The sequence below is a fragment of the Globicephala melas genome, chromosome 4 (genome assembly GCF_963455315.2).
Source record: "Globicephala melas chromosome 4, mGloMel1.2, whole genome shotgun sequence".
Taxonomy (NCBI): Eukaryota; Metazoa; Chordata; class Mammalia; order Artiodactyla; family Delphinidae; genus Globicephala; species Globicephala melas.
In genome coordinates, this window is record NC_083317.1 from 29,953,202 (window position 1) to 29,966,847 (window position 13,646).

General features: G+C 34.6%; 1 protein-coding gene across 14 annotated transcripts in view; it reads left to right on the forward strand.

The window, feature by feature from the left end:
- Positions 1-13,646, forward strand: part of ROBO2 (roundabout guidance receptor 2) — a 1,648,891-nt gene that overhangs the window by 667,970 nt on the left and 967,275 nt on the right. The gene's annotated exons all lie outside the window — the stretch shown is intronic.

Below are 13,646 nucleotides of genomic sequence, written 5' to 3' on the forward strand. Positions count from 1 at the left end.
TATTTTTACTGTTACCTAATTTGAAAGGGAATTTTATTTTACCCAAGTGGATATATAATGTCTCTTAGAATGTAAAAACTACGTTTATGGTTTTTATGGTAATTCACTTTAAAATACATCAGAAAACATGAGTGAAGCTAACCGAACTTATAGTTCCAAATTTTCTGAGGTCAGTTTTAACGTTTATAAATACATATTTTCAAAACATTAAAATATTCTCTTGTGAAGAGTTAGTTCAAGACTAGTCTAAGAATCTTGTCCCAGGTACTTTGGAGCACTGCAGTGCATAAGCAGAGACACATGTAACAGTCTCTTAAACAATGTCTTCCATACATCCATCAAAACGGAGAAGAACATGATATTAAAATGGAAGAATTTATGATCTTCTTAGATATACAGAGCCAAACTACTATACTATCTAAATTTTTGAGCCATTTTTCCCTCAACTGTTCAGTTATGAAAATGCTACAAAAACCTTTAAGAATATTCTATCAACTTGGTAACTCTTCACTGTTAAATCCAAATCAGTATTAAATTCAAAATCATCACAGCGTAACCACCCAGGAGTGTGGACCTAAAACTGGTACATATGATTCACTGCTAATCACAGTGATGACCAACATTCAGAAGTTGGTTTCAAAATTTAGTTGTGATGTATTTGAAGAAAAAATTTAATCTGCCTGAAGAATTCTTTATCCTCCACATTTAGGCAGACCATAGAATCACAGGAAAATACCATAAAGGTATGTTCTGAATAATGGAAAACATGTACATTTGTAATCAATATTATACACATGTGTACAGTAAAATACCAAGAATACGGAGGAGAACTATACAAAAGTATAAGCAGTAAGCATCCATGTATTATAAATGGCTGACGTGTAACTTGTATGTGCCATTTAGCTTAGTAGACAAAACCAAAACTGTGAAGAGTTTCTAGTCTTACTCAAACATCAGATAAAAGTCAGAAACAAAAGTTGTCAGACAAAAGTATGCTAGTATCATTTCACAAGTAATTGAACTTGAAATCCATCTCCCAACCATACTGATGCAAAATCCTGAATCCTTAACATTCTTTGTTGATATTAAATGCTGACATTTAGTATAGGTGCAGATTTTGACAAGGCTAATAATACTATTTATACATGTAATTATTTAAATTACCCATACTGCCTCAGTTTAATTGTGTTCACTAAATTTGCATGCATAATTTATGACATCAATGCTGTCAACCATCAATCTACATTTCAGTCAGCAACACATCAACTAAATGACAGGGTAAAATGTTTCAGTTGATTCCAAAAAGAACTTCAACTTTTGAGGACTGAAGTTTGTATCATATTTATGTACCAAAGGGAACTGTCTATTTGGTGAAATTTCTTCAAGACTCCTCGAAAAAGATCATAATGATGGTAATTCAAGAGGAGAAAAGCTCACAGAATAAAGACTGGTAATTTGTTTTCCTTGTTATTTTTCATTGTTATGTAGTTGACGTATAACCTTCTACTAATTTCAGATGTATGACATAATGATCTGATAAATATATATATATGTTGAAATGATCACTGCAATAAATCTATTGAACATCCATCACTACACAGTTACACTTTTTGTTCTTGTGATGAGAACCTTTAAGATACACTCTCCCAGCAACTTTCAAATATACAATACAGTATTATTAGCTATAGTCATGATAATGTATGGTACATTATATTCCCAAGTCTTATTTATTTTATAACTGGAAGTTTGTACCTTTACCCATTTGCTTACCCCCATCCCTTGCCTCTGGCAACCACCAGTCTCTTCTCTGTATCTATGACTTCTGGATTTTGTTTCATTTTGGTTTGATGTTGGTTTTAGATATTACACATAATTGGGATCATATGGTATCTGTCTTTCTCTTTCTGACTTATTAACATAATGTGCTCAAGGTCCATCTATGCCGTCACAGATGACAAGATTGCCTTCTTTTTGTTTGTTTGTTTTTTGGTTTTGGGTTTTTTTTTACATCTTTATTGGAGTATGATTGCTTTACCATGTTGTGTAGATTGCCTTCTTTTTTATGGCTGAATAATATTCCAGTGTGTGTGTGTGTGTGTGTGTGTGTGTGTGTATCATATTTTCTTTATCCATTCTCCTGTCAGTGGACACCGGTTGCTTCCATGGTCTTGGGTATTTTAAAGAATGCTGCAGTGAACATGGGGTTGCCGATATTCTTTTCCAGTTAGTGTTTTTGTTTCCTTTTTATAAATACTCACAGAGTGTTAATCTTTATTTGTGTGGCCATCAATCACTTTGGAAGTTCTGTATCGCTTATAGGCACCTTCTCAAAATAATGTTTTAAGATACATATAATAAAATACCTTAGGGCACAAATTATGTTAAAATATAATTACCAAATTATTATGAGATTAACTGTTTATGAGATTAATTATTATGAGATTAACATGGAATTTGTTATTCACATATTAAATGCCAAGATCTAGTGGCAGATCTAATAACTAATAAAATATTAAAATACTGGTGATCATAAAGGATATGTTGAGATAACTGCAACAATATAATAGGAAAATATGTGACATCTAAGCCAGAGACACTCCTAATAGTTCTTCAGCTTGTTGTCCACTTTTATAGCCATTAGTGAAAATAAAAATGATTTTTTTCCCTATCCCATATCACAAACCTTTTGAATTCCTTCTGCTTACTCCTCAGGTATCTACAGGCCTAAGGTTAACAATTCCTGCCATAGAGTAAGGCTTGTATTTCCATCAATCTATTTTGTCTTTCTTTTCTCTGAGAGTCAAGCTATTAGTTTATTTATATCAAAAATAAAATAGGCATTGTGCATTTTTCAGCATATATCAGGCAGAAAAGTTGGTAATATTTTCTCTAGGAAAATGTTTATATTTTAAGGTAACTTTCGTTTAACCTTATTTTTAGCAATACACATGTGACTCTGCGTTGAACATGTTTAAGAAATTGAAAGTGTTCTTGAATTCATGGAATTAATCAAAATGCCAGTCCATATACTGTAAGGATTTAGCAATCCAAACAGGGTTAGAGCTTGCTACTCTGCAGTATTCGTGCTGTATTGGCATTCATACGTGGAGAATGTAGTAAACAATTAATAGCTTAGGACATACTATAAAAAAAAGGAAGTCATCACATTTTTTTTTTTTTTTTTTTTTTTTTTTTGCGGTACGCGGGCCTCTTACTATTGTGGCCTCTCCTGTTGCGGAGCACAGGCTCTGGATGCGCAGGCTCAGCGGCCATGGTTCACGGGCCCAGCCGCTCCGCGGCATGTGGGATCTTCCCGGACCGGGGCACGAACCCGCATCCCCTGCATCGGCAGGCGGACTCTCAACCACTGCGCCACCAGGGAAGCCCAAGTCATCACATTTTTAAGGACTAGATTAAAACAAAACAAAAACATTCCTTTAAAAAAAACTGAGAAAAAGGTGAAAGTACCTGTATACTTTATTTTCCTTCTCCTACTTCTCCAATATTAAATTAAAATGTGCTTTGCGAGATGGAATAGAAAACATGCCCTTCAAGTGTTGAATAAGCTATCAGGGCACACCAGTTTAGGGTAGCTTGTCCAGTACAGCTAATTTGCGCTTTTAACCAGTTCCCCATGAGGCTGAAGAGAGCACATTTCCGAAAAGAGTAACAGAAGTTTTGCACTCATATACATTTATTCTGTTCATATTAAAGAATTGTTAAAGACGATCTTAACATAACTTTAGAGATCAAATGTAATTCTTAGATAATAGCTTGAGATATAAACAAGATCAACATCATATCAAAAATTGTATCAAAGTATCAGAAACATCCCTCCAGCTATTTAAACCTTCTGTATTGGTTTCCTATCATTGTGTAGCAAATTGCCACAAAATTAGGGCCATAAAACAGCACCCATTTAATACCTCACAGTTCTGTAGCTAAGAAGTCCAAGTGCAGGTTCACAGGGTTTTCTACTCAAGCTGCCACACTCAGAATTTTCACCAGGCAGGTTTGTTTTGGAGACCTTGGGGAAAACTCCACTTCCAAAATCATTCAAGTAGTTGTCAGAATCCAGTTCCTTGTGGTTATTGGGTTGCGATCCATATTTTCGTCATGGCTTTCAGCCAAGAGGGAAAAAAAAGATGTTGAAACTACTCTGTATACTCACTAATTCCATCAATAAATGTTTGTTAAATAATGCCTTATACCAGTTATTATTCCTAACATTGTAAATGCACTAGCAAACACACAGTCACTGCTTTGAAAAGCAGGTTAGTTTACAAATATATCACAATCATTAAAAATTATAAGAAATAAACTCAACTAGTGGAACAGATGACCATATTTTAACACAGTTATTGTGAAACCACCATGTGCCATTCACTGTGCTGCATGCTGAAAACACACATGAATAATTCAGTTCCTAACTTTTTTTTTTTAAAGACAAAGTCGTGTTGACCTTATACGGACCTTCACATCATGAAGATCTGTTTCAGATCTTTTATAAATTTATTTATTTATTTATTTTTGGCTGTGTTGGGTCTTCGTTTCAGTGCGAGGGCTTTCTCTAGTTGTGGCAAGCGGGGGCCACTCTTCATCGCGGTGCGCGGGCCTCTCACTGCCGCGGCCTCTCTTGTTGCGGAGCACAGGCTCCAGACGCGCAGGCTCAGTAGTTGTGGCTCACGGGCTTAGTTGCTCCACGGCACGTGGGATCTTCCCAGACCAGTGCTCGAACCTGTGTCACCTGAATTGGCAGGCAGATTCTCAACCACTGCGCCACCAGGGAAGCTCCCCTAACTTTTTATAAAACGGAGCCACAGCTATTTTACTCATTTTCAAACTGAACAATATCTTTTATGTGTAACATTAAGGATGTTCTTAATCCCAGCTTCCTTTCCAAAGCTGGTGCCTTTAATCATTGATAGATGGCGATTGGCTTATGACCTGGAGGACAGAGAATATTCCAAGCATGCCTAAAAAATGAGACCATCAGTTCAGATCCAAGGGCACTTCTCAAATAGTTGCATTTAAGGTGCCAGGATCTTGATGGCATCTCTAGGAAATAGAAAGAAGACGATTTTTCCATCCTAAACAATCGGATCAGATAACTGAATGTACTGTTAATCATCTTGAAATGAATGAGCCTAACATGCAAATTATAGATGGCAAGAGCTGATGATCAGCTAGTTAGCTTACTAATGATTTTCAGAAATTAAATGCTTTCATCAAGATTTTTCAGGATTAAAACAATTATTTAGCTATTATGAAGAATTAACATACTTTATTGTCTGGTATTCTTTCAGAAACAATATAAAGACTATGTTTAAAGAAGTAAACATGAATTAGAGAATTTAAAAGTAGAGTGGAGGGCTTGCCTGGTGGCGCAGTGGTTGAGAGTCCGCCTGCCGATGCAGGGGACACGGGATCGTGCCCGGGTCTGGGAAGATCCCACATGCCGCGGAGCGGCTGGGCCCGTGAGCCATGGCCGCTGAGCCTGCGCGTCCGGAGCCTGTGCTCCGCAACGGGAGGGGCCACAGCAGTGAGAGGCCCGCGAACCGCAAAAAAAAAAAAAAAAAAAAAAAAAAGTAGAGTGGAGTTGCTCTCTCTTAACAATTGTTGCATTTATGGCAGCTTAATGTTTGTTTTTTATATTTTCTGAAGGTATTGTACCAAACATTTCAAATTATTTCTAAAAGCAAATATATAGTGCCAACTATTATAATTTTTAATGCATAAAAATAATAGGGATAGAGTTCAGACATTAAACTGCCTCATTTTTCATACAAATGAACAATTTTTTACAAAGAAGAGGATGAGAAGAAAAGGAATAATGCAAATATTGTTAAGAGCATAGCCTATTATCACAGAATAAAGTGTGTTGTAAACATTTGATCAGAAATCTTACAGTAAGAGTTTCATCCTATTGAATCATTTAGAGTAAGGAAACTACTTAAGAAAATCCAGTGCAAGAGTGCTTGAGAATCTCCAGCTCTCCTATCTCAGAAGAATATGCCAAGATATTAAGAGACTCTTTTTCTAGGGTTGCAGAGCTAGTTGAGGAAAGGATCAGATCAAAACCTGGTTTCTCTCTATTCAGTGCCTTTCTTTCACTCTCAAAAAGTAAGAATTTGAACCAAACACAGGAAACAGTTTAGGACTGATGATGACATTATAAGCCATACTTTGTCTAAGCTCTCATCATCTTTCCGAGTTATCAGGAATGAAAAAGAAAGAGCAAAGAAGATAAAAATACACTGATACTAATAGAGTGACAAATACATACTTGACCCTGTTTCTAGATCAATACTCCTATATTTAATATAATTCCTGAAGGGCCCTATCAAAAATATTTTCATCGACCATTCCCCTGGTCACTTTCTATCCCCTTATTTTGCTTTACTTTTAGTCATCATTATTAATTAATTTATTTTGGTGAATTTTCTCCTACCCCCTCCACCACCATTAGAATATAATCTCCATGAGAGCAGAGCAACGCATAGTGCAGAGTTGGAGCTCAATGAATAAATGCATGAATAAATTTTAGTTATTTGTTGAATGATGAAATGATATTCCCAACTTTTCTTTGAGGTGGCCATTGCTCACCTACTTTTACAAATGAAAAACCCAGAGAACCTGGGTTACTTACATGGCATCACAGCTAAAAAGTGGCCAAGCAATTTTTCAGTGGAAAAACGTCACAGAATAATAATTATAATATTATACCACTTATGTGGGGAAAATCTATAGTTATATTTCTATACATAGATAGAAAAAGTCTTCTATATAGGAGGGATATATACAAATTGGGAAAGGATTTAGATGTAATTTGTGTATATAAAATGGGAATTCTATGTCATGTATTTTATTACATTTTCTTTTGTGCAAGTATAATATTTTCACAAAAAGTATATTTGAGTCTTGTAATTTATAAAATGATAGTATCCATTTCAAGATTTAGATTCAAACCTATGTGAGGCCAGCCTGTGTATAATTTCCAGTAGTGAGGGAGCTAAGAATGGTAAAGAACAGATCATTCAGTGACAAATAATGAGAGTATAAAATTATGTACTGTTATTGTTAATAAAATTTCCACAAAAATGAATGATTTAAACTTGAACAACATTTATAGATTATACATGGAATAGCAAGTATTTTAGTTAAATAAAGTTTGTGTATCATACATAAAAGCCAAGACCACTGCTCTTGGATCAAGGAACCACGATTCCTTGCCAATCTATTTGTGCCTTCTTGTGAGTGCAAGAATTTCAAATGTGAGTCAAAATAGAACGTTGTTGCAGTTATGGTGCATTATTAGCATAAAGGTACCTGAAGAAACACATTACACTGGTATCTTGGCACACTACATCTTTCAAGTTTGGACAATCCATTTAAAATTCAGCAGTTCAATACCAACTTTTCCTCCGTATGCCTTAGAGCCATGTTTTCCATTCATCTCTGAATGTTCAATACATAAAACCACAAAGGCACTGTGTTCTGTAATTATGAAGAGGCAGCTCAGGTTGGTAATCGGCATTAACATGCTGGCTGCTGTAGTATACACAAAGCCTGCCTCCAGAGCCAAAGCGTAGACTCTGGTGGAGAATGTTTATTTCCTGAAAGTGTTTAAGAGTAAAAGATGCATCGTTTCAAGATTAAAAGGAGAGAACAGTAAGACCCTGTTGTAATGAATATTTACATAGAGAAGGCAACTATATCCCTAAGAATAAATACAAAAACTTGCATTTGTTTTTAATTGTTCTCTTTTAGAATGGTATCGTTTTCGTACCCTTACAGAGTGTTCTATTATCAATAATTTTAGAAGAAAAATAAATTAAAATGGGATAGTACTTAGTGTGTTATTGTGTCATTACACTCATTGTTACCAATATCCCTATAAGTAGTGAGAAAGAAATGTGTATTAAATAATATAGTTAAACTAATGATGAAGAGCAGCCCATCTAGAAATTAGGAAAGACATTCCAGAATTCAGTGAGAGGCACTTTGAGCAATGAAAAGATTGGAGAGATTTGGCAGCAGATAGAACTGGCTCTGACATTTACTGATTAGACAAGTATGAGATGAATCCAACTCTCTGAGCCTTGGTTTCATCATTTGTAAAATGTAGGTAAAGATCACAAGCTGAGAAAACACAGATGCTCCTCAAAATACATTTTCCCCTCTTATTATAGCTTGATTTAAACTACTAGGCAATCAATGACAGAGTTTGATGACAGAGTTCTGGTGTCCCTTAGTCCTCCTGGATTAAATGCTCTGCTTTCATAAAAGGAAAATACAACCTGTTTGCCCACTCACTGTGATGGCCCATTAATAAAGGTGGTATCGGAGACACTGATTTTAACAACTACTGTCATAATGTTACATACATACATAAAATAGCAAAGCCCTGTTTATGGCTTGATGGACATATCATATAAGAAGAATTGCTCTGTATAAAAATATAACAAAAGTGTTTACAGGGCTTTGTCAACTTGGTAGTGATTTTATCTGCATTATTATATTAATGGGGTAAATATTTATCCTAAAGTTTTTATTGAAACATCTTAGCTATTCAACAAATGGTACTGGAGCAACTGGACACCCACAGGAAAAAACAAACAGATCTGACCTAAACCTCACACTTTACACAAACAGTGAGTAAAAGTGGATCAAGGACTTAAGTGAAAATGTAAAACTGTTAAAATTTTAGGGAAAAAAAAGCAGAAAATTTTCAAGATCTAGGGTTAGGCAAAGAGTTCTTTAGAATTAAAACAAAAATAACCTATAAGAGGAAAAATTAATAACCTGGACAGCAATGAAACTTAAACTTTTGCTCGGTAGAAGAGCATGTGAAGAGAATGAACAAAGCTACAGATTGGGAGAGAATATTCGCAAACCATATATCTAACAAAGGGCTTGTATCTATAATACATAAACAACTCTCAAAACTCAACGGTAAAGAAAAAATCTAATTAGAAAGTGGGCAAAAGGCATGAGCAGACATTTCAAGGAATAGGATGTACAAATAATAAATAAGCACATGAAAAAATAATCAACATCCTAAGTCATTAGAGAAACACAACTTAAAACCATGATGAGCTATCACTACACACCTATCACAATAGCTAAAATAAAAAATAGAGAACACTAAATGTTTGCAAGGATGTGTAGAAATTGGATTATGCATGTTTTGTTGTTGAAAATGTAAAAATGGCACAGCTACTCTGTAAGACTTCTGGCAGGGTTTTAAAAATTTAAACATGCAATTACCAATTACCACACGACCAAACTATTGCACTCTTGAGTATTTGTCCCAGAGAAATGAAACCTTATGTTTACATAAAAACTAACACATGAGTATTTATAGCAGCTTTATTCATAATAGCCAAAAGCTGGCCCAGATAACCTTCAAAGTATTGTACACACTTACCATGGAGTTTCACTCAGCAGTGAAAAGGAACAGACAATTGATAGACGCAATGACTTGAATGCATTTCTTGGGAATTAGATTGAGTGAAAAGAGCCAACCCCAAAGGTTGCATACTGTATAATTCCATTTATATAACATATTTCAAATGTCAAAATTTTAGAAATGGAGATCAAATCAGCGATTGCCAGTGGTTAGGGTTAGGGAGAAGGGGCACGAGGAATGTTGGTGTAGTTATAAAAGGGCAATTCAAGGGACCATTGTGAAGATGGAACTGTTGCATGTGGCAGTGGAGAAACATGCAATAAAATTGTATAGAACTGAATACACACACCAACAAACACAAGTGAAACTGGGAAAATCTGAATCAGATGGGCAGATTGTATCAATGTCAATATCCTGGTTGTGATTTTGGACTATAGCTGTATAAAATGTTACTTTTGGGGGAAACTGGGTAAAAGCATACACAAGATCTCTATAATTTTTTTGCAACTGCATATGAATCTATAGTTATCTCAATAAAATTTTTAATTAAAATGTCAGTCATTTGGGTTTTAAAGTAAAGTTCTGATTCTATTGTTTGTTGATATAAGATTGAAGGGATCTAATCATAGCAAGATGAGGGAAAAAGTAGGGATAAATTGTGAATTACCATGTCTAAAACAAAATGACAATGTAATAACTCAGGAATTCTTAATTTTTCAAAACTTCTTTTGTCAGTTGGTATCCTGTAATCTTCACTTTATTCTCTATAATCAAGCAAAAACAATCAAGAAAGTATGAAGTTGTTTGGGACACAGCAGATAGAAAATCATAGCTAATTCCATTATTCTATTTCAAATGTCATTAAATGCTTTAAGGCAACTAAAAGTGACTCACAACCTTGAATTACTCTTTTTTTTAATTAATTTTTTTATTGAAATGTAGTTGATTTATAATGTTTCAGGTATACAGCAAAGTGATTCAGTTATACATATAGATATTATATATGTATTCTTTTTCAGATTCTTTTCCATTACAGGTTATTACAAGATATTGAATATAGTTTCCTGTGCTATACAGTAGGTCCTTTATATGTAAGGTGTACCCATTTGATCTATGTAAATAAAATATATATTTTTGAAACTTCTATATTAATGATTTTAAAATGGTTTACCAAAACATTGTAGGTTTATAGTACATTCGCCATTTTTCCAAAATGAGAACATATAGCTAACATTACAAGTTAAAGGGACATTTCTTATATTTCTTTCTCTTCTATTTCCTGCTGACTTCACTCCTTAAATATTTTAACTTAGCAAAGTAAATGTTTTACAAATCATCAGAAAATCATTCCCTATTAACAATAGAAGTGCAGAGATATGTAAATTTATTTTTAATTATAGAAATATTTGCCCAATTCTTGAAGAGTTAGAAAAGACAAGTAAGCAAGAAAATCAAAATATAGGGTTTCCCTGGTGGTGCAGTGGTTGAGAGCCCGCCTGCCGATGCAGGGGACACGGGTTCGTGCCCCGGTCCGGGAAGATCCCACATGCCGTGGAGCGGCTGGGCCTGTGAGCCATGGCCGCTGAGCTTGCGCGTCTGGAGCCTGTGCTCCGCAAAGGGAGAGGCCACAACAGTGAGAGGCCCACGTACCGCAAAAAAAAAAAAAAAAATCAAAATATAAAATTTAGAATAGGGATAACTATTATATTTCCAAAATAAAAATTGCCTTTTTACTCTAATGAATAAATGAGATTTAAAAAAAGATGCCCTAAAGTTCTTTTTTCCAAAATAAATCCTCTAGAAATGGGTTTTCATATCTTGGCTATAAGTGTTATTTATGGAGGCTCTTGGTCTGCTCCTTTGAATGAATTTATTTACTTCATCTGGAGTGCTGCTTGCTTAATAGCATGCCTAGAATTGCATGTCTACAGAGGCACAAGGGCGCCATCAGTATCACTGCGGTATAGATGGTCACTGGCACTCCAGAAAGCAGGTTTTTATAAAATTTGAATTTCTCCTATAGTTTCTGCTCAAATTAAACAGGAACATGCCTTGAAGCCCTTGCACAGTGCACTGAAAGTCTTAGTCCAGATGATAATTAACAGTTCTTTACAAAAAAAAAGAAACTTAAACTGGCCTTAGACGTCAATGGTGGTCTCTCAGCATTAAAATGAGATTGATTGCCTGTGTAAAAGGCCGTGGTTTAATAATAGATTGGTTTTACAAGTAGATGCTAAGTTCTGTGGTTCATTTAATCTACCTAAATCCACTTACCATGTTGTAAAGGTATTATTGCTAAATAAACAGTGCATTGGTGTGAATGTTGAGGGTGAGGAAGATAGGGCAGAAGAAATTGTTGTGTGACTATAGCACAAATAAAAACATTTTGAATAAGCCCAAGGAGATATAACTTTGAATTTAAAAAGCAGTACGAGGATAAATTGTGCTTAAGAATTAACATAACCTATCTAACCAAGGTTTTCTTTTTATTTAACATTATACCTTAATGCTCAATGAATAAATTGTAATCTTAAGGCAACCAAATAATGACCTTGTGTATAAATATCTTTCTATACTAATTCCTACTAGAATAAGACATCAGAAATTTAATTTTATACTAACCATTTTTTAAAAGAAGCATTTTATTCATTGACTCTGGACCAGCCTACTCCAGTTAACATTTTTGCAGTTATGCTGACCAATTGCTGGACAGTTTCAATACTTTCACTTGGGAGTATGTTTCAGACAAACCTTGACTTTGTATCTCCACTTTACTAAAGAGATTATGCAATCAGTACAGCACTATATAGTAAAAGAATTGACCTGCTTGCTGAAGGGGTGGACAGTTGCATTTTGAAAATCATAGACCAAGAAGCTTAACTTGAATTGTTAGAAAAATTATAAATCATCAAATAGATAGCTTTGCATTTATACAAACAAAATATGAATAGAAGGAGCCATTGGTGGTTCAGGAAAAACAAGCTATCTACCTGACCAGATTTCCAAGGCTAGGAAATCAGTGTAATTCCATGTATATGTGCATTTGTACTTCAGCAAGACACTCTACAAATCACATTGTAAGCATGTAAACAGGATGGAAATATATAGACTGCTTAAAATATTTGAGTGGATTTTAAATTTTTTGAATGGCCATACTATGCATTTTCAATAATGGAGCTAATCTTTGCAAAATATTTAGATACAAAGGCTACAAGTGCTCTCTTTTGATTTTCTTTAACATTTTTTTTATCAAAGTTTCAGATGACAATGAAGATGGAGATAAAATATGTAAATTAAACCAAATTCTTAGAGCATAACCCTCAACTCAGAGTTAGGATTCAAACAAATCCAGAATTGCATGGTTCTGATAAGTTCTTTTATAACTAGATTACAAATATCCTTGGTAAGAAGAACCAAGCATCAAAACCAAGATGAAATTGAGCTGGGAATAATTCAAACCTTTTTACAGACGTGTCAAAAATAAGTTATTAGTCATGGGAAAAGCCCCAGAAATTTTAGTTGTATACAAGTTGTGCATGAGCTAACAGTATAATTTGGATGTTCTAATCTGCAGAATTCTTCCACAGGAGATTCCCGTAGGTAGATCAGAGTACCACACATTAAGGGTAAGACTATAGTAATCTAATCGATTGCCCAGAAAAGGGAACCTGGCATACCTGGAGGTTTGTAAATCACAGAAACAGCTAAGGAAATTGGGAGTATTTAGCATAGGGAATTGAAGAATAAAGGGAGGCATGCTACTTATCTGCAAATATTTAAAGAACTATCATATTTATGTGGAAGTAGATGTTTTCATTTTTTTATTTGGGAAGGACAGCTAGCAGAAAATACAAATGGGAAGATTTAGTTTGGTTCACTACAAAGAACTCTATCTTAATTAGGTCTAGCAATAGAATGGAGACTTTGTGTTAAGTAAGATCATTGTCTTTCAAGGACACTGTAGACAGAATTCCATTATTTGGAGGGAGGTTAGGCTAAATATCTTCTAAGATTCTTTCCAACACAATCATTTCATCACTAGGATGTATTGTATACATGGTCTATAAATTTTGTGCCTTGTGGCAGAATATGTTTTCCTGAAAAAGGGGGAGTGCATTCTATAGGGGAAATAAAAGGGTTTCTTGATTTTTTTTTTTAAAAAAAGCTAATCTTTTTCTTCTGTAAAACCTGGGTTAGCACTAACTGCTTTATTATGGTGTAGGACCTAATTTTG